The sequence below is a fragment of the Bos javanicus genome, chromosome 23 (genome assembly GCF_032452875.1).
Source record: "Bos javanicus breed banteng chromosome 23, ARS-OSU_banteng_1.0, whole genome shotgun sequence".
NCBI classification, from domain to species: Eukaryota; Metazoa; Chordata; class Mammalia; order Artiodactyla; family Bovidae; genus Bos; species Bos javanicus.
This window is the reverse complement of record NC_083890.1, coordinates 18,979,020-19,004,430: the sequence shown is the minus strand read 5'-3', so window position 1 is coordinate 19,004,430 and position 25,411 is coordinate 18,979,020. Positions and strand designations below refer to the sequence as shown.

The 25,411-nt window shown below is 46.0% G+C and overlaps 1 long non-coding RNA gene across 1 annotated transcript in view; it reads left to right on the top strand.

Moving 5' to 3' along the window:
• The window catches only part of LOC133236347 (uncharacterized), a 41,674-nt gene that overhangs the window by 7,507 nt on the left and 8,756 nt on the right, over positions 1 to 25,411 (top strand). The window contains exon 2 of the long non-coding RNA XR_009732849.1: positions 20,821 to 20,918. This is a non-coding gene — a long non-coding RNA (uncharacterized LOC133236347). The remainder of the gene's footprint in view (positions 1 to 20,820; positions 20,919 to 25,411) is intronic.

Sequence of the window (25,411 nt, the reverse complement as noted above, 5' to 3'; positions counted from 1 at the left end):
GTTGAATGCCATCCTATATCCGCCCCCTGGAGGGAGATCTGACTTCAGTGACACTCACGAGTCAGGGAGCCATCCGTCTTGTTCATTACTGTATCCCCAGCATCTGCTTCAGCACTTGACATATAGGAGATGCTCAAAACATGCCCTTTCCCCCTAGGAGGCAGGTCATCACAAAACTAGACACTTGCTCATCTAGTTTCAGGCCCAGGGCCCAGGAAGCCCCAGTCACACTTACAGTCTGATTTCCTCGAGTTGAGGAGCCAGAGGAGGCAGCCTGTAGCACCCCTGTCATAGGAAACCGCTCACCACCTGGTGATCCTCTCTCCCCACCAAGTTTTAATAAGCCTAACAGCAATAGCATCGAACATTTATTAAGTGCTATGTTCTCACCAGTGTGTTAAGAGATTTTCATTCAACCTAAGTCCACACAGCATGATCCCGTTTCACTTACGTCGGATCCTGCCCTGGCTGTGTTCGCCTCCCGAGGCTCCATCTCACTTACAGTAAAAGCCCCCATCGGAGGCCCGGCCCACAAGGCCCAGAGGCTTGGCATCTCTCTGACCTCATCCCTGGGACTCTCTGCCCCTCTCACTCCACTCCAGCCACACCGATGTCCTAGAACACTTCCAACAGGGAAGCCCCCAGGGCCTGGGCACCTGCTCGTCCCTCTGCAGGGACCCCTCTTCCCCTGAGAGAGCCACGGCTCTAGCATCTACTTTAAACGTCGCCTGCTCTCTCAGCCTCCCTAACTCCCATCCTGTATTCCCTCCAGCCTTTGTTACTACATTTCCCTCCAGCAGGTACCACCATCTAACATACTATAATGTTAGATGTTCTGTTATTATTTAGTCACTGTGTCCAATTCTTTTGCCACCCCATAGACTGTAGCCCACCAGGATCCTCTGTCCATGGGATTTCCCAGGCAAGAATACCGGAATGGGCTGGCATTTCCTCCTCCAGGGGATCTTCCTGATCCAAGGATCGAACCTGAGTTTCCCGCATTGGGAGGCAGATTCTTTACCACTGAGCCACTTGGTAAGTCCCAGATGTTCTGTTAGCTGCCATGTATCTGTTTTTTTATTGCCTCTCTTACCCCCTTGGAATGGAAGCACCATAAGGGTTGGGGGGTTGCCTGTTTAGCTCATGGCTGTGCCCTCCTGCCCGGCACAGACGAGGAGCTCAGCACACAGCAACTCCACCAGTGAAGCCTCTCCTTCCTCCTGATGTTCATCCAGAGGACACATCAGGAGGAAAGGAGGGTCTTTATGCTGAGTGCAACAGGTGGTGCTAAAGGGCTTTCCTGGAGACAGTGACCTCCTCAGATTGCCATTTAATCACCCTGGCTGAGCCTGGAGAGGGGCCTGGATCAGGGACCAGACTGGGCTCCCGACCGGTTGGGAGGCCTCCTGTAGCATCCAACTGGTCAAGCTGCTACACAGTGAGAATTGAGGTGCAACAGGAGGGTCTCCCCAAATATCAGCTCCACCCAAAACACCTGTCACCCCAACACCTTCCTGGCCACTTGGGTCTGATGAGGCTACCCCTGCCACTGCAGCCTCTGGGGGAAGAGAAGAGACCAGGAAACCCGGCCTCCAGACATCCGTGTGCACCGCAGCCCCCAAAGCGTGATCTGAGACAGGCGCCCCTTTCAACTTCCCATTTCTTCAGTGGAGCCAGAAGACGCGTTTCCTTCCCCATCAGTTCGCGCGTTTGTTGGCTGTCTCAGCCGAAACCCAGCACTTGCTCTGATGGTGGAGGCCCCGCCCTTGGTGAGGGGACCCAGGGTTGAGAAGCTGGGAAGCATCCCAGCGGGCTTGTGAGTGTCTTTCTGTTGCACTGTTTTCCTGCTCATTTATTTTTCTAATCTCAAATATAGATTTGTGTTACCTTTCAAAATATGGTGCCTTTAAGAAAAGCAGTCTTTTCAAAAAGTGCTCGGGGCTAGAACTGAGAGCACTTCTTTCATACCTCGCGGGCCCAGCCTCCAAGGGCGAAAGGGCTGCAGCTTGGTCCCAAATAGGAAAACGCAACATTTTTTTAACCAGACAAGGGCTGTGTTTCCACACACAGGACAGGTTCTGAGTCCTGGAGTAGCAGTGAGCTTGATCATTTTTCAGCTGGGTTGCCACATCTCTGATTTCTTTCCCCAGCCCATGACAGCTCAGCATCGCTATTAGTTGCTCCAAATGTTTGGCTCATGTTTAAGACCACAGAGTTATTGCTCAATAAATACCCCAAACATGCTCGTGCCCCGCTTCCTACCCTCATTCCTGCCACTGGCTTCACAGCTCTGTCGTTTTCAAAGTTGTCCCCTGTACTTAGGACAACCTGTTTCTCCTGCTCCACCAAACCACCCTGTTTCAGATCCCTCCCTCTTGAGTGAAACCCTCTCCGTGGTCTCACAAGGAAGGTCCCTCCCTCTTGCCACCCAACCCTGAGAATCTGGAGAGGCAGGAGTAATAGCAGAACTGAAATAAAATGTCAGTTTCAGTTAACCTGAGCCAGGCACACTTTCACCAGGTGTTTCAGATCTCGCCTCCTGGGGCAGATGAGGATCAAAAGAGCAAAGGCTGAGGACCTTTTGTCCCCAAGACTACAGCCTAGACTGTCAGAGTCAGCACCTGCTTCGCACCGGACAGGGTATGGACTTGTCTACACATTTCTATTACAAGAACGAGCAGGGCATCATGCGTCCATTAATTCATCAACGTCATCCTTCAGTTACGTAACAAATAGTGATGGGGAAGTTTAGTTGTTTGATTGCTGAAGGTTTTACCGTCTAACTTTAAGCGTGTCCTAAACTGCAGATCTTTTCACAACATATTGTATCTGACAGAATGCACTTGAATTTGATAAAATGCAGCTCCTTCATGTGACCCTCCATGGTATTTTGCAGTGCAGTTAAAGAGCACTGGACTAGGGCTAAGGAGAATTGGAGAGGAATCCTGTCTCTCCTGCTTAACAGTGGGAAAGTCACGTGACCTCTCCCACCCCAGCCTCAGTCTCTCTTATCCATAGTATGGGTGCGATAACACTCCTGCCAACACCACAGGAGTTGCTGTATCTTATTAATCTCAGTGTCTTTGGCCATCAATACAAGCTGCCCTGCCTACGTCACAGAGTTGCTGTATCTTATTAATCTCAATGTCTTTGGCCCTTGCCTGATGTATAACAGCCTTTCCAAAAACATACATGACACCAAAAAGATTGTAGTTATTAATCCATTGAGAAAGTAATAACAGAAGACCTTTTGGTTGAATCAAGCATGACAGACACAAAAGCCTCATCTCTACTTAACAAACTTCCATGCATCCTTTAAAACCTAATTCAAATGCAGTTTAACCCACAAGTGGCCCACCTCTCAACCCTAAGATAGAAAAGAGTCGAGGAAGTCAGTTAGCATCGGGGCACCTGGCCATACGTAGGAGGTACTGCTCCCTGGATGGAGCTCTGGAGAGCTGCCAGGGGGAGGGAGCCAGTGCAGGTTATGGAGTCTGGACACCCAGGTCCTGCCTGGGACGAGGGACACACCAAGGTCCCAGAGCAAAGCAGGACTCTGAGCTATGAGGCAGAGATGGAGCAGATGGGACATCTGAGAACAAAGTGGTAGGGGGCAGGTCTCTGGAGCCAGCAGAGATGATGGCATGTTCTCTCAATCAGGTTGCATGGAGACCCATCCTGCCCTTTTTCAAGGGGCACTTTACACTTCCTGGGGCGCTGCCCACATTGCCTGTCTTTGTATTTCTTCAAATGTGCACATCCCTCATCCCTCCCCTAATATCAACTCTTTGAAGGCAAGTCCAGACCTTACTCATCTTTGTACCCCTTTCCCAGCCTACACCCAAAGCCTAGCCCAATGCTTTGCCTCGAGCCACTCTAATAAATATTTGTTTGATGGATTATGAAAACATGACACTCCTTGGTTTCCAATAGGATCAAATAAAACATGGTCTGAGATACTACTGAACTTTATAACCTAGTTCACGCATCTAGTTTTATCATCTGAGTTTTGCATTTTCTTTCTTATCCTTTAGCATTTTACAGCACACAATGTACTTATCCAAGATCACTCACTGCTTACCGGCTCCATGTGTCATACGAAACCATTTGGCTCCCATTTGTCGAGCCTTGTGGCAAAACTGATGGGCGTTGGCCAGAAACATTGGGCACCCCTTGCTGAGTGCAGAGTTACTGCTCAGAGAGCCTGCTAAGCTGGGACTGTGTTTCTCAGCTCTCCTTACGCCCAACTGAGGTTGCAGTTCTCATCATGTCATGTGATCAAAGTGGGTGCCTCTCACCTCTAAGGTTACTGAAAAACAAATAGGGCTTTCCCACTCTCCTTCACCTCCTGAAAGCAGAGGACTCGAAGGTTCCAGAAGATGGGGGAGTTACAGGATGGAAGCCTGGATCCCCGAGTCACCGCGTGGAGGAACGCCTCCTGCTTTCCCTGTTGAGTCTATTACCAGAAATAAACTTTAATTATACGAAACCACTGGAATTTGGCGCTGAACCGTTCCAACAGCTAGGGTTACCTTAATTATTTCACTAAATGCTTGTAATAGCCTTCATGGTGGGTACACTCACCAGCTCTCTTTGTATTTTCCAATTGAGTACACTAACACGTTACTTAGATAAGGTGTCCAAGCTAATAAGTGCCAGAGATGGAATTTAACTTAGGTTTGCCTGTTTCAAATGCCGGGTTTTCCCTCTCTGCCTTGTCCTGTCTCCCATCCACCAATGACCTTGGACTCTGTCTCTGACATCATTTTTACATTAAAGGTTTCTGACCTACTCTTTTAAAAAAGCAGCTTAGACGCATGCCTCCCCTTCCCTTCACAGAACTCCTTCTATCAGCTGGAAGAGTTACGGATGCCAAACCCTGGAGTGTTCTACAAAGAACTTAATTTCTTTCTCGCCTGCCTTGACACCTTCTTTTTTATACCACCAGAATTAAATTATTTCTCTAAGGAAATATTTAAACTTAATACTGCTTGGCTTCTGTGTTTTCTACCAGTTGGGAAGGGCGAGAAGAGAATTCATTTGGGGTTTTGCATGGGGAAAGAAAATGGGGGGAAAAGAGAACCCGTATGGATTCGTCAAGTCCAGCCTGGCCTTTGCTGCCTTCAGTAAGCTCTCAGAAGCTTTGTGCTGGTTCTCAGGCACTTTGTGGATAAAATGTATGCCACCCACGGTTTTGCCTGGGTTAGTTCTGCTTCTTTTTCACCTTCTGATTGAGGCATAAGAAAGTTCAAATGACTTATCCAGCATCATATGTAGCAAGTGACGGAACTGAAAAGCAAATTATATCAGCCTGAAAAGGAATACGAAAAGAAAGGTCAGTGCAAATTCATCTGCAAGAAGGAGCTTTTAAAATGACAGGGGTTTCTTTCTTTCTTTCTTTCTCACCCTTTACATATAAAATGACAGTAACCCAGCTTAGAAAGGGGGAAAAAAAGCATAGGCAATTCAGGTTCAAATCATTGAAACTAGCTCTTTTAGCTACTTTCTAAAGGCACCTTTCTAAAATGTACGTACAGGTCACCCTCTTAAAGTATATTAACCATTCCTGGTGACTCCAGATAAACATCAGTTTTTAAACTGGATTGTGGACAGAGGGTGCCTTCAGAGAATGCTGAAGAAAGCAAAGCTTGTGGTCTCTCCACTCAACGTCCTCAAAGTGGTGTGTGTCACGGGTTCCATACAGCCCTTGAGGACAGGGACGTTAGTCCTTTTTGCTCAATAATGTAGTTCAAGGACCTAGACTAATCCTGACACGTAGCAGTTGCTCAGTGAACACGTATTTAATGATTGAGTCAACAGATGAGTGTTTTACTTTCTAGTGATTTCATCTCCTCCTTCTATATCAAGTCATGTGTTGACATCATTCCCTTGGCCCTTAATTTGCTATTCCTAATCTACTTGGAGTTGGGAAACTAAAATAGATACATAGATAGATAGAAGACATCGTGATATAACTTCATAGAACTTTTAGAAATTTGTGCAATGATGGAAATTCTTCGGTGTGCTATCAACTTACCACTACTGAGTCATTGAAATATGGCTAGTTAGCTAAGGAAATGAGTTTTACTCATTTTATCTAATTCTGCTTCTGCTGCTGCTAAGTCGCTTCAGTCATGTCCGACTCTGTGCGACCCCATAGACGGCAGCCCACCAGGCCCCACCGTCCCTGGGATCCTCCAGGCAAGAACACTGGAGTGGGTTGCCATTTCCTTCTCCAATGCATGAAAGTGAAAAGTGAAAGTGAAGTCGCTCAGTCATGTCCGACTCTTAGCGACCCCATGGACTGCAGCCCACCAGACTCCTCGGTCCATGGGATTTTCCAGTAATTCTAATTAGTTTAAATTAAATTTAAATAACCATGTGTGGCTGGTGGCTACTGGCCTGGACAACACAGGTCTTGAACAAGATGCTAAATAAGAGTCAGTAAGGACTTGTCTGAAAGTCCGGGTATGAATATTTTGAAAATTCAGCAGTTTTTTTTGTTTTTTTTTTTTCTAATTTATTTCTGCCCTGATATGAGTGAATAAGGAAGCTGATTGAAAGGCCTTCCAGGAAACCCAGGCACTGAAGGGGAGCTGGACAATGATTTGGCTCAAGGAGGACAGTTCAGTTTTCATAATAACCAATGGAGGGCAAAGGTGACTGCAGGTGAGAAGCAGGGAAGCTTGGTCAGGGGTGCGTCCAAGTCCAGGAGAGTCTGGAGAGAAGAGCTGCTTTTTTCAGGGATTCCTTCCATCCTGGTCACTCAGGGCCGAGAGCAGGGCAGGCAGAACCACCTGAGACCCCCAGGACCAGCTCAGAGTCCCCTTGGGCACAGCGCACACACGTGGCACCAGCCTGGATGATGATAGTATGCTGATGAGGGTCCTCGGGCTTTTTTTAATCCCGATGCTTGCTCATGATCTTTTCCGACACAAGGCTTCAAGCAACCAGAATAGGCATCAGTGCTCTTCTCTATTTGTATCCTAAGAGGCGAGGATCGTTCTAATGTCACTGGGAAGCTTCAGGATCTATTATCTGAGTAGATACTGGGTCTTCCAAGGTGTCTGTGTCCTGAGGGGGGACTTGCTGGCTTTCTGAGTAGGATAGGGGTGGCTCAGCTGGCTGGAGGGAGTCCATCCATCCTTTACATCTTTGTCCCAGGTATTCCCTGAAGCTCCAACAACCTCAGCAAGTTAGACCTCAAGAATCCTACACCACATTCAAGGTCTACTGTGTTCAGAAATGGCATCTGTCCATCTCTGCAGGGAGAGAGAGCCACGGTTCTGGATGCTGACACACACATACCTCTTTCCCGGCCAAGGACAATGTTGCTCGTCTGTGACCTGTAGGTACTCGCCACCAGCTAGCACAGCAATCAGCTCCTAGTGAAAGCAACAGCTCTGATCTCAGCCACCCACACTGAGGCACCAGGTCCTGTTTCAGCACCAAGTCTATGCGATTCTTTAGTTTTTGAAATAAAGATATGCATAGATAAATATTCATGTGTCTATTTAACAGAATATAAAAGCAATAACTGGGACTTCCCTGGTGGTCCGGTGGTTAAGAATCCACCTGCCAATACAGTGGACGTGCATTTGATCCCTGGTCACAGAAGATCCCACATGCCATGGGACAACTAGATCCGTACACCACAACCACAAAAGTGCATGTGCTAGAGCCTGTGCTCCGCAACGAGAGAAGTCACCACAGTGAGGAGCCCGGGCATTGCAAGGAAGACCCCGTGCAGCCATAAATAAATATTTAAAATAAATATATAAAATCAGTAACTGATCATTAAAGAAAATGTAAAAAAAAAAAAAAAAAAAAACGTGTAAGCAAAAACATCATAAGACTCTCACCCGAAGGCAACCTGAGATGCCATTTGATTGTTTCTTGCCTGTCGTTTCTCTTTGAGTTGAGAGTTTCCCCTCTTGACCTAGTTACAAACATGTTATAATCAGAGTCTTGGCTTTTTGCTCCATCGCGAGCTTTCCCCTTGTAATCATACAGATTTGGCAAACATCATTTGTAATGCCCACAGAGTATTGCGTTAAAGGAGCTATCAAACTATCATATCTGCTTACTCATTCCCCTCTTGAAACACAATTTTTCCCAGGACTGCGCATTTCTAAATTATGATAGCAGATGGCTCTGTGTGCAAAGGCTTGCCCCCAATACACGCCACTTTTGGGGAAACTCTCCTCAGGATGGACTCATGGAAGAGGAATTTCTGAGGCTAGGGTCAGGAACAGGGAGCCAAGGTCCAGAGTGGACCGGAGCCAAGCTTATGAACCAATAATCTTGACCTTCTTGGTGTTCCAGCTCCCAAACACAAGACATACAGCTACAGGATTACTGGGCATTACCAGGGCATTACCAGAGCATTACCAGCAACCTGGGATTACCAGATCGCTAGGTGGTTTCTTGCTAATCACTGCTTGTGACCAATAAGAGCTCCAGGCGGGAACACATTTTGAAGAATGTGAGTTTTCTGTTTACCTGTTGCTACTAAAAATGTGGCTCAGTGGTAAAGAATTTGCCTGCCAATGCAGGAGAGGAGGGCTCAATCCTGGGGTCAGGAAGATCCCCTGGAGAAGGAAATGGCAACCCACTCCAGTATTCTTGCTTGGGAAATCCCACGGAAAGAGGAGTCTGGCAGCCTACAGTCTATGGGGTTGCAAGAGTTGGACACAACTTAGCAACTACACAGCAACAGATTAAAACTACAGATAACAGGGACTTCCCTGGAAGTCCAGTAGTTAAGACTCCACTACTCTACTGTGGTGGGAGTAGGTGGGGGGTTCCACCCCTAGTTGGGAAATTAAGAGCCCACATGCTTCATGGCATGGCAAAACAAAACAAAACAAAAACCCTGCAGACAACAGGCCTATTCTTCACCCCAGCCTCTTGGTAGGGGGGAAAAAAAACTCATAACAGCAATGGGTTCATTTTCTAGCTCCTTTTTTGAAGTATTCACTTAAAATTTTTTAATCATCCCACATAGAGATATGGAAATTGAAGTCCCACTGATTAAAAGGTATGCCTTTACCTTATAAAATCTCTGAAACTTAGCCCTTTCTCATGCGGACTTTTTTTTTTTAATAGGAGTATAGTACTTTGGCCACCTCATGAGAAGAGTTGACTCACTGGAAAAGACTGTGATGCTGGGAGGGATTGGGGGCAGGAGGAGAAGGGGACGACAGAGGATGAGATGGCTGGATGGCATCACCGACTCAATGGACGTGAGTCTGGGTGAACTCCGGGAGTTGGTGATGGACAGGGAGGCCTGGCGTGCTGCGATTCATGGGGTCGAAAAGAGTCGGACACGACTGAGCAACTGAACTGAACTGAACTGATAGTTGCTTTACAATGTTGTGTTAGTTTCTACTGTCTAGCAAAATGAACCGGCTATATGTATACATATATCCCCTCTTTTCTGGATTTCCTTCCCACTTGGGTCAACACAGAATATGGAGGTCCCTGTGCTACACAGTGGGTCCTCATTAGATAACTCATTCAGACTTTTATTCCTCTATTCAGTATTTCCCTTGCTGAGTCTATCTACAATTTCCACTGCCAGGATTCTGGAGTCTTTTTACTGGGAGACACAGAGAGGGTCTCAACAGTTTTCATCACGACCCTAGAAGAGGTAGCTGCAATTTGCATCACAGAACATTACACGTCCACCAGAGGAAAAGCGATTGGGAGTCACTGGTGGGATCCTCCAAGAAGGAAATGCAAACCTGGCTCAAACCCAAGAAGTGCACAGAACACTCAAAACTCTTCCACCTCCCTGAACCCAGGCCTGCTGCCTTGGTGTTCCTTTATTATTTTTTTTTTTTTGAAATATATGAATTTATTTTTTGGATACACTGGAATGTATTTCTTGATAAACTAGAGGGTATTAGCAGAATCTCAACTGAAAAGTATACTTCAATTAGAGAAAATTTTAAGTGGCAGAGCCAAGGATAACAAAATATATAACCTACAGCTTTATTTACATAGGCAGTGTCATTTTTTATAAGCTTTTGCCATCTGCAGGAATAGTACTTCTTTAATGGGAGAAACTGAGTAATACAAAAAGCATAGCAAATAGAACCAAGTAGCAAATAAAATACTGCCATAGTAAAAGGATACTAAGAGATCAGCCTCAAACATAGTGGCATATTCTAATGCTGGATGAGTCTCAACTATTCACAGGAAGTTTTGCAAATTCAGTTCAGTTCAGTTGCTCCGTTTGCGACCCCATGGACTACAGCATGCCAGGCTTCCCTGCTGCTGCTGCTGCTGCTGCATTACTTCAGTCACGTCTGACTCTGTGCGACCCCATAGATGGCAGCCCACCAGGCTCCCCCATCCCTGGGATTCTCCAGGCAAGAACACTGGAGTGGGTTGCCATTTCCTTCTCCTGGTGTTCCTTTAATTAGGAACAATGACCTCACACAAATCAAAGCTGAGAAGTAAAGACGGAGTCAGAAACTGAGTCAAAAAGCAGAGACCATATTTGTTTTTCTCTTTCTGACTTTTCACTCTGTATAACAGGCTCTAGGCTCAACCACCTCGCTAGAACCGACCCAAAGAGCCTATTAATGCATATATATGGAATCTAGAAAAATGATATCGATGAACCAATTTTTAGGGAAGGAATGGAGATGCAGATGTAGATAGAGATTGGGCTTGTGGATGCAGTGGGGGAGGGAGAGTGAATGAATGGAGAAAGCAGCATCAAAACGGATACACTATTTCAGGTATAAGATGGAAAGCTGGTGACTAGTTGCTGCATAGCACAGGGAGCCCAGTCTGGAGCTCTGCGATGTCCTGGAAGGGTGGGATCGGGGGAGGGGAGAGAAATTCCGAGGGGAGGGGAGGGAGACTCCTGAGGAAGGAGGTGTATGTGTAATTATGGCCTATATATATATATATATTTAGCAGAGGCCAATTTTGGAGCGTGCAGAACTTCAGGCCAAGGTGGGTGTGATCCCAGGGGCTGCCACCCAATGGGGTTGGAGGGAAGCATCCTGCCCTGGCCCTGCGTCAAAACCACTCTCTCAGAGGAGGCGCTGGAAAGGTGTCTGGGTATTAATTTGTCTGTTGTGAGGGGTTTTAGTGCTGCTATAAATCACTCCAGATCACAAACAGCCTCCACTGGAGGTATCCTTGAGCTGCCTGAACTTGGTGAGACCTGAAAAGAAGACACTTATACCCACATTGGGAGGCGTGGAGGGAGCCAGACTACAGGCCAGTGTTAATCAGCTGATGTGGTTAAGAGGCTATGGTTCTGGTCCCACAGAATCACCCTACAAGCGTGAAACTGGTGGGTGTCATGTTCTGGTAGTCAAGAGATTTTTAAGGAGGATTTCTCAAAAATAAGATGTGCTGAGACTCAGAAGCTGTGCCTCAAGGTTAAAGGGACGGGGTCAGGGAAGGGCCATATGCAGTTGTCTGGGAGAGGCTTCCTTTTAATATTAGACAAGCAGGTCAGCTGGATTCAGATAGAGAAGTTGAGAGGCTGGTCCGTGAGGTGGGGACCTGGTTGGGTCATGGTGTCATTTTAGAGAAAGAAAGTTCGCTAGAGTTTGAAGTCGTCTCACCAAGTCTCCAGTGATTCTCAGGCCGAGGCATGGCCTGGTACAAAGAACCCACCCCAAGGTCCAATCTCTAGCATTCACAAGGAGAACAGAGGCCAGGGCAGAGTAGTGGAAGTAAGCGCTTGTGAAAAAGCTGATTTTCTAACTTTTTTTCATTAAGATACCCTTTCTTTTTAGAGTGGGTAAGAAAGGCTGGAAATCCCAGACCCACTCGCCAAAGGTCTTCATGTAGGTCCAGGAGTCTGTGATGTTAAGAGGCCCCGTGCCCATCACGTGATTCCAGTATCGGTGGTTGAAGGACCTGTTGTAACCAAGACGCCCCCGGAGCCCCAAGCATGGCTCCATTCAGGGGCCCCAAACGTAACACTTGCAGCATTGAGTAACTCTCAGATAAGCTCTGTGCTCCTGGGGTGAAAAGGCCATGAATTCTTGGCCCTTCTTTTGGAATGAATCACAGAAGGAAGACTCTGCACTTATTCTCTGCGTGTACAAGCCAGTGACTCAATTCTGGCAGCAGCATTCTTGTAAGATGGCCTTTGGGGGCCACATAAGCCAAAGAGATAGTCAAATACACTGACTCAGCTAGCCGACTGGGGCCACACCACCCCCTCAGAGTGACCTTTATTGATCACGTTATCATCCCCCAGATGTTTATTCCCCTCTTCTCATTCCACCAGAACTGCAACCAAGAAATAGAGCATAAGCAAGAAAGAAATGTTTGCTGTTTTAAACCATTGAGCTATTGGGGGTGCTTCTTACTGGGGCAAAAAGCTGCTTGACAGACACAGCTCTGCGCCTTGATAGACACAGGAATGTGGGATATTCTTTTACCCAATATACTTCTTTAATGCCTACTCTGTGTAAGGTGGTGTTCAAGGATAAATGTACAAACTTTACAAATATACCATCTGGCCATCCCTTACCATTCAGCATTATCCCCTTCTGCTACAGAAACAAATCATGTCACTCTTCCACTCAGAGCCCTTCACTGGTTCTCCAGCCTATTTATTTATTTATTTTTATTCTATTTATTTATTTATTTTTTTGACTGAGTGGCATGTAGGATCTTGGTTCCATGACCAGGGGTTGAACCTATGCCCCTTGCAGTGGAAGCGTGGCGTCCTAACCACTGGACCACCAGGGAAGTCCCCTTCAGCCAATTTAAAATTAAAGCCCAAGTCCTTTATGATGGCCTGGAGGGCCCCTCAGGGCCTGGCTCTTGTCTTCTCTGTGACCTCATTTGCTACCCCTGTTATCGCCTGTTCCTGCTGCCACCCTGGCTTTCTTGCTGTTCCCAAAATATGCCAGATGTGCTCCTGCCTCAGGGCCTTTGCACTTGCTGTCCTTTTTTCCTTGACCTAAAGCTCATTCCCTCCCCTCCTTTCAGTCTTTGCTCAAGTGTCACCTCTTCCTAGAAGCCTGCCTTGACCACTAGTTTGAACTGAACCTTCTTCCTTTGCGCTCTCATCCTCCTTCCTTGCTACAACTCTCTCCATTGTGTATATCACCATCTAAGGAGTTCTCAGAGCATGGTGCACCAACCCTGAAGCTCTCCAAGACTCATTCAAACTATTTTCACAACACAAAAATGCTGTTTGGCCTTTTGCGTGTGTTGACATTTGCACCAATGGTACAAAGGCAGAGTTGAGTAAAACTGCCAGGACCTTGGCATGAATCAGATCAGGCACATCAAACTACTACTGGTTACTGTGTCTCTCGCTGCCACACTCACAATAGAGAAGGTGCTAGTTTCACATAAGAATGTCCCTGAGAAATGAGTGTAGACTATTCATTTTATTAAATTTTGACCCTTGAGCACATGTCTTTCTAATATTCTTTATTAAAAATATTTATTTGGCTGTGCCAGGTCTTGGTTTGGACACGTGGGATCTTTAGTTGTGGGATGCAAACTCTTAGTTACAGCACGTAGGATCTAGTTCCCTGAGAGGGAACCCAGGTCCCCTGAATTGTGAGTGCAGAGTCTTACTCATTGGATCACCAGGGAAGTCCCTCTAATATTCTGAGGAATATGCACCAAGCTCTTCTATCACCTACCAAGAAGGTTTAATTTTTGTACTTGTGTGATGGTTTGAGTTGTAGGCTGAATAGACTGCTTTCTTCATGGACTATGTTTTACTTAAAAGAATGACTGGCAAATCATGATCATTCCAACTTGGGTATTTGGCAGATATTTTCTAGAAAATAACTGATGGTGTTTGCTGCCAAAGATAAAATACTGGCTTTCAAGCAAAAATTTAAATTTTTGGAAGACTTGGATCTGTTACTTCCCAAAACTTTAAGAGTTTTCTGATGAAATTGGAGATGACATGAATAAATGTGATTTTGGTATTGAATCATGAAAAGCGTGAACTTTTGAAAGAATCTGCATAACATGGCCAATCAGTTCTTTACAAATGACCAATTTGTAAGGCATGGGTAAAAGACCCATTGAAAGTACAAGGTAGACCAAGGGATTTTAAGGAAATAGAATATTGACATGGTTTCAGATTCAACATTGCAATCAACCTTTATTTTTTTATTTTTTTAATTTAAATTTATTTATTTTCATTGGAGGCTAATTACTTTACAGATTCAATGTAATCAATCTTTAAGAAAAGACTCCTTGTTGAGTTCTGATGTAGTATAAGAGAAGAATATACACAATTAAAAGGCTATTCAAATATTCCTGTAGGAATTTCTAACTACCTACCCACGTAAGGTCAGATTTTCTCCATCCACTTCAGACAAAACAATATATCGGCACAGGCTGAGTGCAGAAACAGATGAGAATTCAGCTGTTTCCCACTTCAGTCAGAAAAATAAAGAGCTCTGCCAAAATATCAAACATGCTACTCTTCATCTAAATTTTCATTTTTCACTGGATGTACGTTATTTATACTAAAATATCATGAGCATATTGTTGCTTTTAAATGTTCATGTATGAATATTTTCAATTGCTCAGTTTTGATTTCTAGGGCTGTAATCTTCAATAGTGATAACCTATGTAGAAAAAAAGCTCTGAGTTCCTCAGTCATTTTTAAGAATAGAGCGAGTTTCTGAGACCAGAGTTTGAGAACAGCTACTATATAAAACATGGGTTATTTTTTGTCTTCCTCTTTTAGAATGCAAACTACGTGAAGGCAGGGGCTGTTGTCTGTCGTGTTCACTGTCCCACAGGTTAGAAAAGTGCCTAAGGAGACACTCAGTAAAGATCTGTTAAATGAATGAACAACATCCAACCATAGCCTCGCTTCTCTGAACATCTCTGCGGCACGATCCATAAGACCAAGCTAAGGCCTGATACCCTTGCATCTGCTGTAAAATATTTTCCAGCTTCCTGCCATCTTCTAAGCAAACCACTCTTGCCCCACTATACCATTCTGAACCCCTCCTCCACTGACCCATCTCACTCATCATGACCCCAAGGCCACCCCTCGCCTTATCTGTGTGTACCCGCTTGCCCTTCCACCAGCCTCCGAGACCCCAGTCTCACGTCATGATCCCCTATCTCTTCCACGGCTTGAAGCCCAGCACTGAAGAAACACCTTTGAAGTAAATAAATGCCTTTTACGTGAACAAATGATATGCAGGATGAACATCCTTTCACACCAATAAGCTTATATATAGAAATACGCGGAAGAGTGTTTCTAGCCTCCAATCAAAACCTTTCTCCAGTACAGCCTGGATCTCACACATTTAGCTCTACCCGTCCTGAAGGTTCGCTGGCTGACCCTCACTGGCACTTGTACCAGAGCTAGTCTCCCAGCCTCTGCCTTGTGGCCACAGGTCCAGGCATTGATCCCTTACAGGAGTCCTTGCCTCAGTGGTAACAGTAGCATTTCTTGAGCATCTACTATGTATCAAACTTATATTTAACCTCCCCAGACCTTCCCACAACCTAATAAAGAAGAACCCAAAGAAACCAAGTGCCATTTCTAATGAATTTGTTGTGTCTCCATCCCCTAGCATAGTGCCTGGTACACAGAATGTGCTCAAACAGTATTTAGAGACTATGTGGATTGATGATTGAGTCCCATCCCATTTTACAGATGAGCAAACTGAGCCTCCTCAAGGGTAGGCAACCTGTCCATCGTGTGATTCTCCCTCCACATATTCAGGGCGCCAATGGTATACACCTTCGTTTGGCCCCCAAGCCTCTCTCCCCGCTAGCCACTCAGTTTTCAACCACAGACCCTCCAGTCTTGGCTCATCCCACTGTTCATTCAGGAACAAATCTCTGGGTGGCAGCCACCAGAGACAAGGCACCTTGGAGCTCCCAACCCTGCCGTCCTTGGCACAACAAGCAGGTGTGCTTTCAAAGTGTGCTAAACCCCTGGCATGAACCTTCTTGATCTCAGCTGGTTGGTCCAGAGCAGCGACTAAGAGCTGGAGGACCAGCTCACAGTGCAGAGAGCAGCAAGCAGGAAGCTGTCCCACTTGCAACGAGCATGAAGCTAAGGGCCCTTCTTTCAGTCCTCCTCAGCTTCCGCTACTGGGGGAGGAGGAGTGAAGCAGGAGGTCGGGGAAAGGCAGACTGACCTGTACACACAAAATGCCCCCAGTCTCCCCACCTGCGGCTACTGTTTTTGCTGGAAGGCTATAGACACGTGACCTGGCCAAGCCTAGGTTAGCTCACGCTTTACTTTCTGACGGCTTCTAAGAGCTGCACTTAACCAGAGGAAACAGAGCCAGGAAGGCCAAGATCGGCCTCTCTCCCCAGCACCCAGGCCCCTCCAGGGGCTGGCCATAAGCATCCTTTGCTCAGTTATTGCCACCAGCAGTACAGGGAGCAAGTGGGCCCTTGTGTATATGAGCTGACTGTGGATCATAGAAGAAGCACCAGGGACCCAGATGGGATTGGAAGGCCTGGGCCTGGGTGTCCCCAAGACCTCTGGTGTTCATTGTGGTCAAGGAACAGTACCTACTTAACGATCGATTGAAGAAGAGACACAAGAGGGCCAGGCCCTTCTCCTGCAACCACCTCAGAGAACGAAGTGGCTGGGGTGTGGTCACCCCCCCACAAAATTTTTTTCTTGCTTTGCAACTTTAAAAGTGATACATTTTAAAAGGAGAAAATTTGACTAATACATAAAAGCCCTAAGAAGAAAACTAAAATCACCTGTAAACCTGTCCACAAACCTTCCATTTCCTTCCTGGACACATACCTTAATTTTTGTAACATTGCGATCTCATAACGGGCTTCCCTGACTGCTTAGTTGGTAAAGAATCTACCTGCAACGCAGGAGACCATTCGATTCCTGAGTCTCATTCATTCGATCTCATAATGTTCACACTGTTCTATAACCAGTTTTCTACCAAGCTCTGCGGGGTGAATGTTTTCTTTATCACAGTAAATAAGATGGTGCTATTTTAAAAGCATACAGAGTAGCATGCTACTATATGCTATTGTACAGTATATTATACTACTACATAGTATGCTAAGTCACTTCAGTTGTGTCCGACCCTGTTCGACCCCATAGACGGCAGCCCACCAGGCTTCCCCGTGCCTGGGATTCTCCAGGCAAGAACACTGGAGTGGGTTGCCATTTCCTTCTCCAATGCATGAAAATGAAAAGTGAAAGTGAAGTCGCTCAGTCGTGTCCGACCCTCAGCGACCCCATGAACCGCAGCCTACCAGGCTCCTCGGTCCATGGGATTTTCCAGGCAGGAGTACTGGAGTGGGGTGCCATGGCCTTCTCCGACTACATAGACTACTACTACTCCAACTACTGTATACTATTTATCATCATCTGGAATTTATTGAGGCATTCATTGTTTTTTTTACCTCTGCCCTCTTATTATTGAACTTTATCACTTTTCTAAACCATGTGCTGAAGATCTTAAATTGGGCACTTCAATGATTGCCTTAGGACTTTGACTAGAATGGAATTATTGGGTCAAAATGTACGCACACCTTTATGTTTTTTTAACAGATGCATTAAGGTATAAGGCTTCCCGGGTGGTTCAGACAATAAAGTGTCTGCCTGCAATTTGGGAGACCAATGGCACCCCACTCCAGTACTCTTGCCTGGAAAATCCCATGGACGGAGGAGCCTGGTAGGCTACAGTCCATGGGGTCGCAAAGAGTTGGACACAACTGAGCAACTTCACTTTCACTTTTAAGGTATAACTAACACACGATAAGTTACATGTATCTAAAGTGCACAGTTTTGTGATTTTTGACATGGGTTCACACCCATGAAACCATCGCCATAATCAAGGTAAGGAATGTGTCCATCATCCCTGTGAATCTCTCTGAGTCCCTTTGTCTTCTCTTGCCCTCTCCACTCTCCCGCTTCCTGGTACCACTGTCCTGCTTTCTGTCACTGCAGACTGGTTAGCATTAATTAGCATTTTATGTACTTGGATCAGACAGTATGGACTCTTTTCCCTCTGGCTTTCTTACTTAGCATAATTACTTTGCAATTCATTCACATTATTGCACATATCAATAGATCCTTCCTTTTTATTGCTAAGTAGTATTCCACACACATTTTTAACATTCTTGATGAATACTACCAAAGGTTTGTGGGGGAGGGTTTCTCAAAGCCCTCCATCATAACAGCAAAGTGATTCAGAGCAGTAATCATGTATGGATGTGAGAGGTGGTCTACAAAGAAGGCTGAGTGCCAAAGAATTGATGCTTTCAAACTGTGGTGTTGGAGAAGACTCTTGAGAGTTGCTCGGACAGCAAGGGGATCAAATCAGTCAATCCTAAAGGAAGTACAGCTCTGAATATTCATTGGAAGAACTGATGCTGAAGCTGGAGCTCCAATACTTTGGCCGCCTGATGTGAAGAGCTGACTCATTGGAAAAGACCCTGATGCTGGGAAAGATTGAAGGTGGGAGGAGACGGGGATGACAGAGGATGAGATGGTTGGACAGCATCACCGACTCAATGGACATGAGTTTGAGTAAACTCTGGGAGACAGTCAAGGACAGGGAAGCCTGGTGTGCTGCAGTCCATGGGTTCACAAAGCGTTGGACATGACTGAGCGGCTGAATAACAACCCTTGAAAAGCTAGGATTGAAATGCTACTTGTCCCAAGAACACCATTCTGTCTTCTGAATTGCTTGGCCTCTAACACAAATTACCAGGAACAAATAAAAATGACCAAGATTAACTGTAAGAGCAGAAGGATGGGGGTGGGCAGCAGAGGGTCCTTGGGGTCCTGATGGTTCATTCACACCTCAGCCCTCCAAGCCCAGAAGGGACTCATTTCTTGGATGCTGCATTGCTGGCAGGAACCTGCAGTAACTCAGCTTCTGATCGCTGGCATTCACGAGCAATCCCTGAGCAGGGTACGGGGACCATGCAGCCCATTCCAACAAGTGTGTGCGGGGCACCTCTGCTCTTCTTATAACCATGTACTAACATTGTATTGATACAGGCAAATGTAACTATAAAACAGCAAAAAAAGCCAGAAAACAAACAAACACACCGTATTTGCTTTGCTACTAGACTGTAAAACCACTGCGGGGTAGAATTTGTGGCTGACTCATCCTTCTCCACAGCCTCTCACTCTGGTAAACTCTCAGTACACTTTCTCAAACGCTGTTGATGACGTGCTGTTTGAAATAGCTCAGTCCCTGCCCAGCACCATGAGAGAGAAATCAGGTGACCACAGGACAGACCAGCTAGGGGCTAGGGGCTGTGGGCTGTGGGCTGCTACGATCAGGGAGGCTATGTCCTTCAGAAGACAATGAATGTGTGAGTAGCTGTGATATAGTTCATTCCATGGGTCACACACTAATGTGCTCATAACAAAATCTGGAGGAACACTCATGACAATTGCAGTTTTCATTTCTATAACTGATCACGTGATAGCTGGTGTTTATAATTCCCTTCTCCCACTACTTACTCTGTATTCCCTTTGCCATCAGCAAGAACCTCCGCTGGTTGTGGTTCTTTACCTGGTGGGACGACCCAAACCTTCTTTCCCGAAAGGTCTGAGTCATTAGTAGTCCTGCCTGGGTTGGGGTGTTGTAGTTTTCCACTGACCTTAACCACAGGGCATGGAGATATTAAGACATGCCCTAAGGAGCTCCTGTATTTCAGACACACTCTTACCTCTGCTATGGAGGAGCAATGCTGTTTCCCCTTGGGAGTCAGGTTCCGTCACCCCAGTTAATGCTGTAACTCCCTTCTGTACCTGTTGGTTCAGAGGAAAGAGGAGGCCAGAGTGGCTGGTGGCCACCTTAGCTTCCAGTTTAATAGAATCATTACTGCATTTGCTGGCGGAAGCCTTCCTCCCTCTGGAGCTAAGACCTCTAAGCCAGCAGAACATAAAGTCACAGGAACAGGAAGCAAAATCTGCGATGGATGCTGATGCTGGGAAAGATTGAGGGCAAGAGGAGAAGGGGATGGCAGAGGATAAGATGGTTAGATAACATCACTGACTCAATGGACATGAGTTTAAGCAAACTCTGGGAGACAATGAAGGACAGGGAAGCCTGGTGTGCTGCAGTCCATGGGGTCCCAAAGATCCGGACACGACTGAGCAACTGAACACCACCACCAGGACTGTAGCCTTCTCCCTACTCCCCTCCTACAAGCTCCTCTGCTTCCTTCAACACACAGCCACGTGTCTTCTCTTAAAACCCACTTCTGAATTCCCTTGTTTTCCATTTTATTCAAATGACTTGTTTATTCATTCAGTGAGTTTATTGGGAGCCTCCTGTGTGCCAAGCACCCTGACCCTTCGCCATATGGAATCCAGAGTCTAGGGAAGCCAGAAGACATTGGAAGCAACTTACCCATCCATGTGTCAGGAGCAATGATGGAGATGTGCAAGGGGTACCACAGGCTGCTGAGGAAGAACACCTGTCAGAGGGTGGATGGGGAAGTAACTACAGCTTTCTGGAGGAGCTGGGCGCTAAAATAAGCCTTGAAGAATGAATATAAGAGTCATCCTCTTCATCAATTCATAAAAGCAGTTATCCAGGGTGATAAATGAAGCAGGGGACAGGGAGCAAAGGCAGAGAGGTGGGTGTGGGGGGTGGGAGGTGGGTGCAGAAGGAAGAGTCAAAACCCCTACCCACCAGGAGGACCAGAGGCCAGTGCAAAGGGTGGAACAGTCAGCCTGGAGGTCAGGAGCATCTACTAAGGGACAAAGCTGGAGAGACAGGTGCAAGCAAGGGCAGCCAGGACTCTGTACTCCATGGTAAGTGGGCCAAAGGGAGCCACTTGAAAGTTCGTCTAAGTGACTTAGTACGATGTGTATTTTAGGCAAATCACTCAAGAAACAGTGTGGGAGAGTGTTGCAGAAGGATGAAACCAGATCAAACAGACTGGCCAAGAGGAAATTCCAACAATCAACAAAAGAGGTATGAAGGACCTAAACTAGGGGATTCATGGCTGGGATGCAGAAGGAGAGATGAATATGATAGATGTTTTGAAGGTAAAATTCATGAGACTCAGGGATTGACTGTAGTGTGGGGGCAAAGAGGAGGGAGAGTTGACAGTGACGGCCAGGTTTCCAAAGTGGCTCGAGTGTGGATGGTCTGTCACCATCAACCAGGACAAGCTTGTCTTACTCACCTTTCCAACCTCAGAGGCCAATAAAAGGTCTGAGATATAGCCAGTGCATAAAATTATTTCTGAATGAATGAATGCACCAGTCAAGAGTGGGGCCAGAGTCTTATCTCCATGTCCAACTCCAAGGGGACATTGACACAGAGTGCAAAGTGGTCAGTGCCCTGGCACTGGGCAGCTGGAGACCCTTGGCTTGGGGATGGTTCCCTGTCACAATAGCCTGAGTGTCACAGGGAAAAGTGCTAAAAATGGACCTGACTATGGCAAGGAACGGAAGAAGCCAAATAACCATAAATGGAGGTAGCTTAGATCCTTGTCACTTTCAAGCTATTGATAGCTTATCAGGTCAATGGCAGAAGAACTCCAGGAGCTAGAGAGAGGGAAGTTTCTGGAGACTTTAGTCAGCAAAAGGACCTGAACGTGGATAAGATCCATGTTTACAAAGTCATGCAGAGGATACATAAGCGACCCCATGGACTGTAGCCTGCTAGGCTCCTCTGTCCATGGAATTCTCCAGGCAAGAGTACTGGAGTGGGTTGTCATTCCCTTCTCCAAGGGATCCTCCCGACCCAGGGATCAAACCCAGGTCTCTTGCACTGAAGGCAGATTCTTTACCGTCTGAACCACCAGGGTTATTAGAGGTCAGCTAAATGGAAACTCTAGTCCCTGTAAAGGAAGCACATAGAATTGTTGAGGAGAGGAAAGATCAAAGACCACAATAGAATATGATAAGTGCTCAGTTGATGGTGGCTGATAGACTCACCAGAAGTATTGGGTTTTGTGGCACGTCCCTTGTACAGGATGGGAAGATGAGTGATTTGCCCTCCATCTCCTCCCTTTTTGTCTTGGTTGAGGACTCCTGTACGGGCTTTATGGATCCCCACTAAGAACCTTCCTAGCTGAGTGTCCTTGAACAAGCTTTCCATCTCTCATTCTTCAGATTCCTTCCAGTAGAACAATCACCGTAATATCAACCTTGGAAGACTTAGGGTTGAATAAGATCCTGCACATAGTATGTGCTCAATAAATGTGAAGAGTTTATTCTTAGAGACAGAACCCCGTCTTTAACTCAGAACAGATCAACCTTTCTGAATTTCCCACCAAAAAGGCATGACCAGGTTTTGAGAGAATTCAATGAAATAATGGAGTCTTTTGTACTCTGGGAAGAATTTGCTCAAGGAAAAAATGATTGTTGTGTGGGGATGAGGAAGGAAAATCAGGCCCTCAATCCACCTGCAGATAGTGAGGATTTTCATCCAGAGAGAGCAACGTTATGTCTTTCATTCAAGACCTGTGATTCAGATCAGGGATCTGCACACCAGGCTGCTCGAGGGCTGGGCTCAGAACCCCCACTCCCGGACCACCCAGGAGTCCGAGCAGCCACAGGATGCCTGCAGCTTGTTGACTTAAGAATATGAGCCATCGGAATGCACTACACCTGTCTGGACTGGCTACCTAGCCTTTTAGTCCTTCAAGGTGTTTAATTTAATCTGCAGAACTCTATACAGTGGGACCATCATTCCCTCTGAGGTTACTGCTTGCTTTTATAACATCAGACTTGGAAGTTATAAAATTTTCAGAATGTGGGAAAAATACCAAGGGCCTAACCTTGGTTTGACCACCTACCAACTCTGTGGTCCTGAGCTAATCATTTCACTTCTCTAAGCCTCAGTTTCCTAGCCTATAAAACGAGGCTTCTAATCCCTATTTATCTCAAAAGGTTAGGAGGATCAAGAAAATATTTTGTGCAGTATAAGCAATTATATAAAATAAATATATGAAATGGTCATTTCTGCTATATTAGCTAGGTTAGGCAACACCATGCTCCAAGAATACAACTAAGAGTCATTTCTTATTTAAAGTTAAATGTGGATTGGGTGGCTCTTGAGGGTAATGTTCCTCCATGCAGTGATTCAGGGATCCAGGCTGCCTGCATCTTGAGATGCCAACACTTCAACATCCGGCTTCCTGGATTATGGAAGAGGAAGAAACGGATGGTGATTTAGCCAGGATGTTGTTGCAGGCCATGCTTGGGTTAGTTGTACATCACTTCTGCCCACACCCTGTTGTCAGAAACCAATCATATGGCCCCAACCTAATTGGACACGAGAGTGAGAAATTTAGGGGAACCCATGAACCAGTGGGCAAATGCCACTATCTCAGCTACATCTGCACTAATAACAATGATTTCACATGTTTAGGAACATGCAGGACAAAGTACAAAACCCTTAGAATCAGGCCTGCTACTGCTACTGCTGCTAAGTCGCTTCAGTCGTGTCCGACTCTGTGCGACCCCATAGACGGCAGCCCACCAGGCTCCCCCGTCCCTGGGATTCTTCAGGCAAAAACACCAGAGTGTGTTGCCATTTCCTTCTCCAATGCATGAAGGTGAAAAGTGAAAGTGAAGTCGCTCAGTCGTGTCTGACTCATAGCGACCCCATGGATTGCAGCCTACCAGGCCCCTCCATCCATGGGATTTTCCAGGCAAGAGTACTGGAGTGGGGTGCCATTGCCTTCTCCTAGAACCAGGCCAGCTGGATCCAAATCCAGGCTTTGTTGCTCACTATCTGTATGAACTAGTTTGCTTAACTTTTCAGAACCTCAGTTTCCTCATCAGCAAAATGATTTAGCCATGTGTGTGTGTGTGTGTGTGTGTGTATTATATGTAGTATATATTATTATATTATATATATTCTTTTTCAGATTCTTTTCCACTATAGGTTATTATAAGACATCAAATATAGTTCCCTGTGCTATACAGTAGGTCTAATATATTTTTAGAATGTATCTTTACTCATTTTTTCCTAAGAATTCTTTAAACAAAGACAAAGTGAGTGCTATCGAGAATTACAAATTCAACACTTTGCAATAACACATAATGGAAAATAAACTGATATATATGTAGGTATATGTGAATATATATGTATAACTGAATCATTTTGCTGTACACCTGAAACTAATACAATGTTGTAAATCCACTATACTTCAGTTTTGTTCATAAAAAGAATTGCAGTAAGCTACAAGTTGAAGAGAAGCCTAAGAAACAGGAGCATAAAATAACTTAGAAGTCTTATTTTCCCCCATGTAATTAGAAATCCACAACGAGGGCTTTCTCAGCACAGATCCTGTGGCCACACTCTCAGAGTTCCAGGCCCTTTCTGTCTCCCCCCTCAGCCACTCGCAGCTTGTGCTGTCTCTTCAGCTTCGCATTGTCACTCGAGACTGCAAGAATGATTAGGCCAAAGGGTTTCCCCACCCCCACACCCCTTCAAGGAGCACCACTCATTTGCTTCTCATTGGCCAAAAGAGCGTCACATGACAACTCCTACCTGGGGAAGCTGGTAAATGTAGGTTTTTAGCACATGGTTCTGACAGTAAGGAAGAACGGATGAATGGATACTGGATGGACACCTAGCAGTGTAGACCAGATGGTATATGTAACCAGCTGATTCACAAAAGGGTTAAAGGGAGGAATAAAAAGTGTTAAGAGGTAACTCCCCACATCAATCATCTACATCCACAGTAATTCTGCTGTTACTGACGAGGGTCCTTGGTCTCCTTAATCAATAGAAATTGATAGGGGGACAGATGAGAAATTCATGCATGGCTTTACTGGGGCTTGTGGTTTGTGCTACAGCATGAAAGGGAAAACAAGCAGCAAGTGCTCTTGCTTGCTCAGCGAGGGCAGGTGAGCTGATCCCTCACTCCCCTTGATCGGCGGGTTGGGCCTGAGAGGTGGCTGAGGCGGTCTGCCCACCCCCTTGGGGGTGCTGTGTTCAGGGATCACACACAGTACCCTGCTTTTGTTTCTAGCACCTCAGAAGTGGCAGCTGCATTGGGGCCTTTTTGTATCATTGTTCATAATTTGCCTCAACTGTGCAGGCATGCATTTATTTTTGGCCCTTTATTTGTATTCTGTTGCTTGAGGAGATGTTTATCTAAGTTCAAGGACTACAGTAAAGGGTCCCAGGTCCCAGTCTTTACCATCACTAAGCCTCAGGGACACGGAAGAGTCAATATCTAGGGTCAGCCAAAGGTCAGCTATGAGGTTCTGCTAATCTAGGCTGGACTAACATGTCTAGGAGTTGGCTGCTGCTGTTGCTGCTGCCAAGTCACTTCAGTCGTGTCTGGCTCTGTGCGACCCCATGGACTGCTGGTAGCCAACTCCCAGACATGTTAGTCCAGCCTAGATTAGCAGAACCTCATAGCTGACCTTCGGCTGACCCTAGATACTGACTCTTCCGTGTCACTGAGGCTTAGTGATAGGCTGGCCCTTGGCTAATCT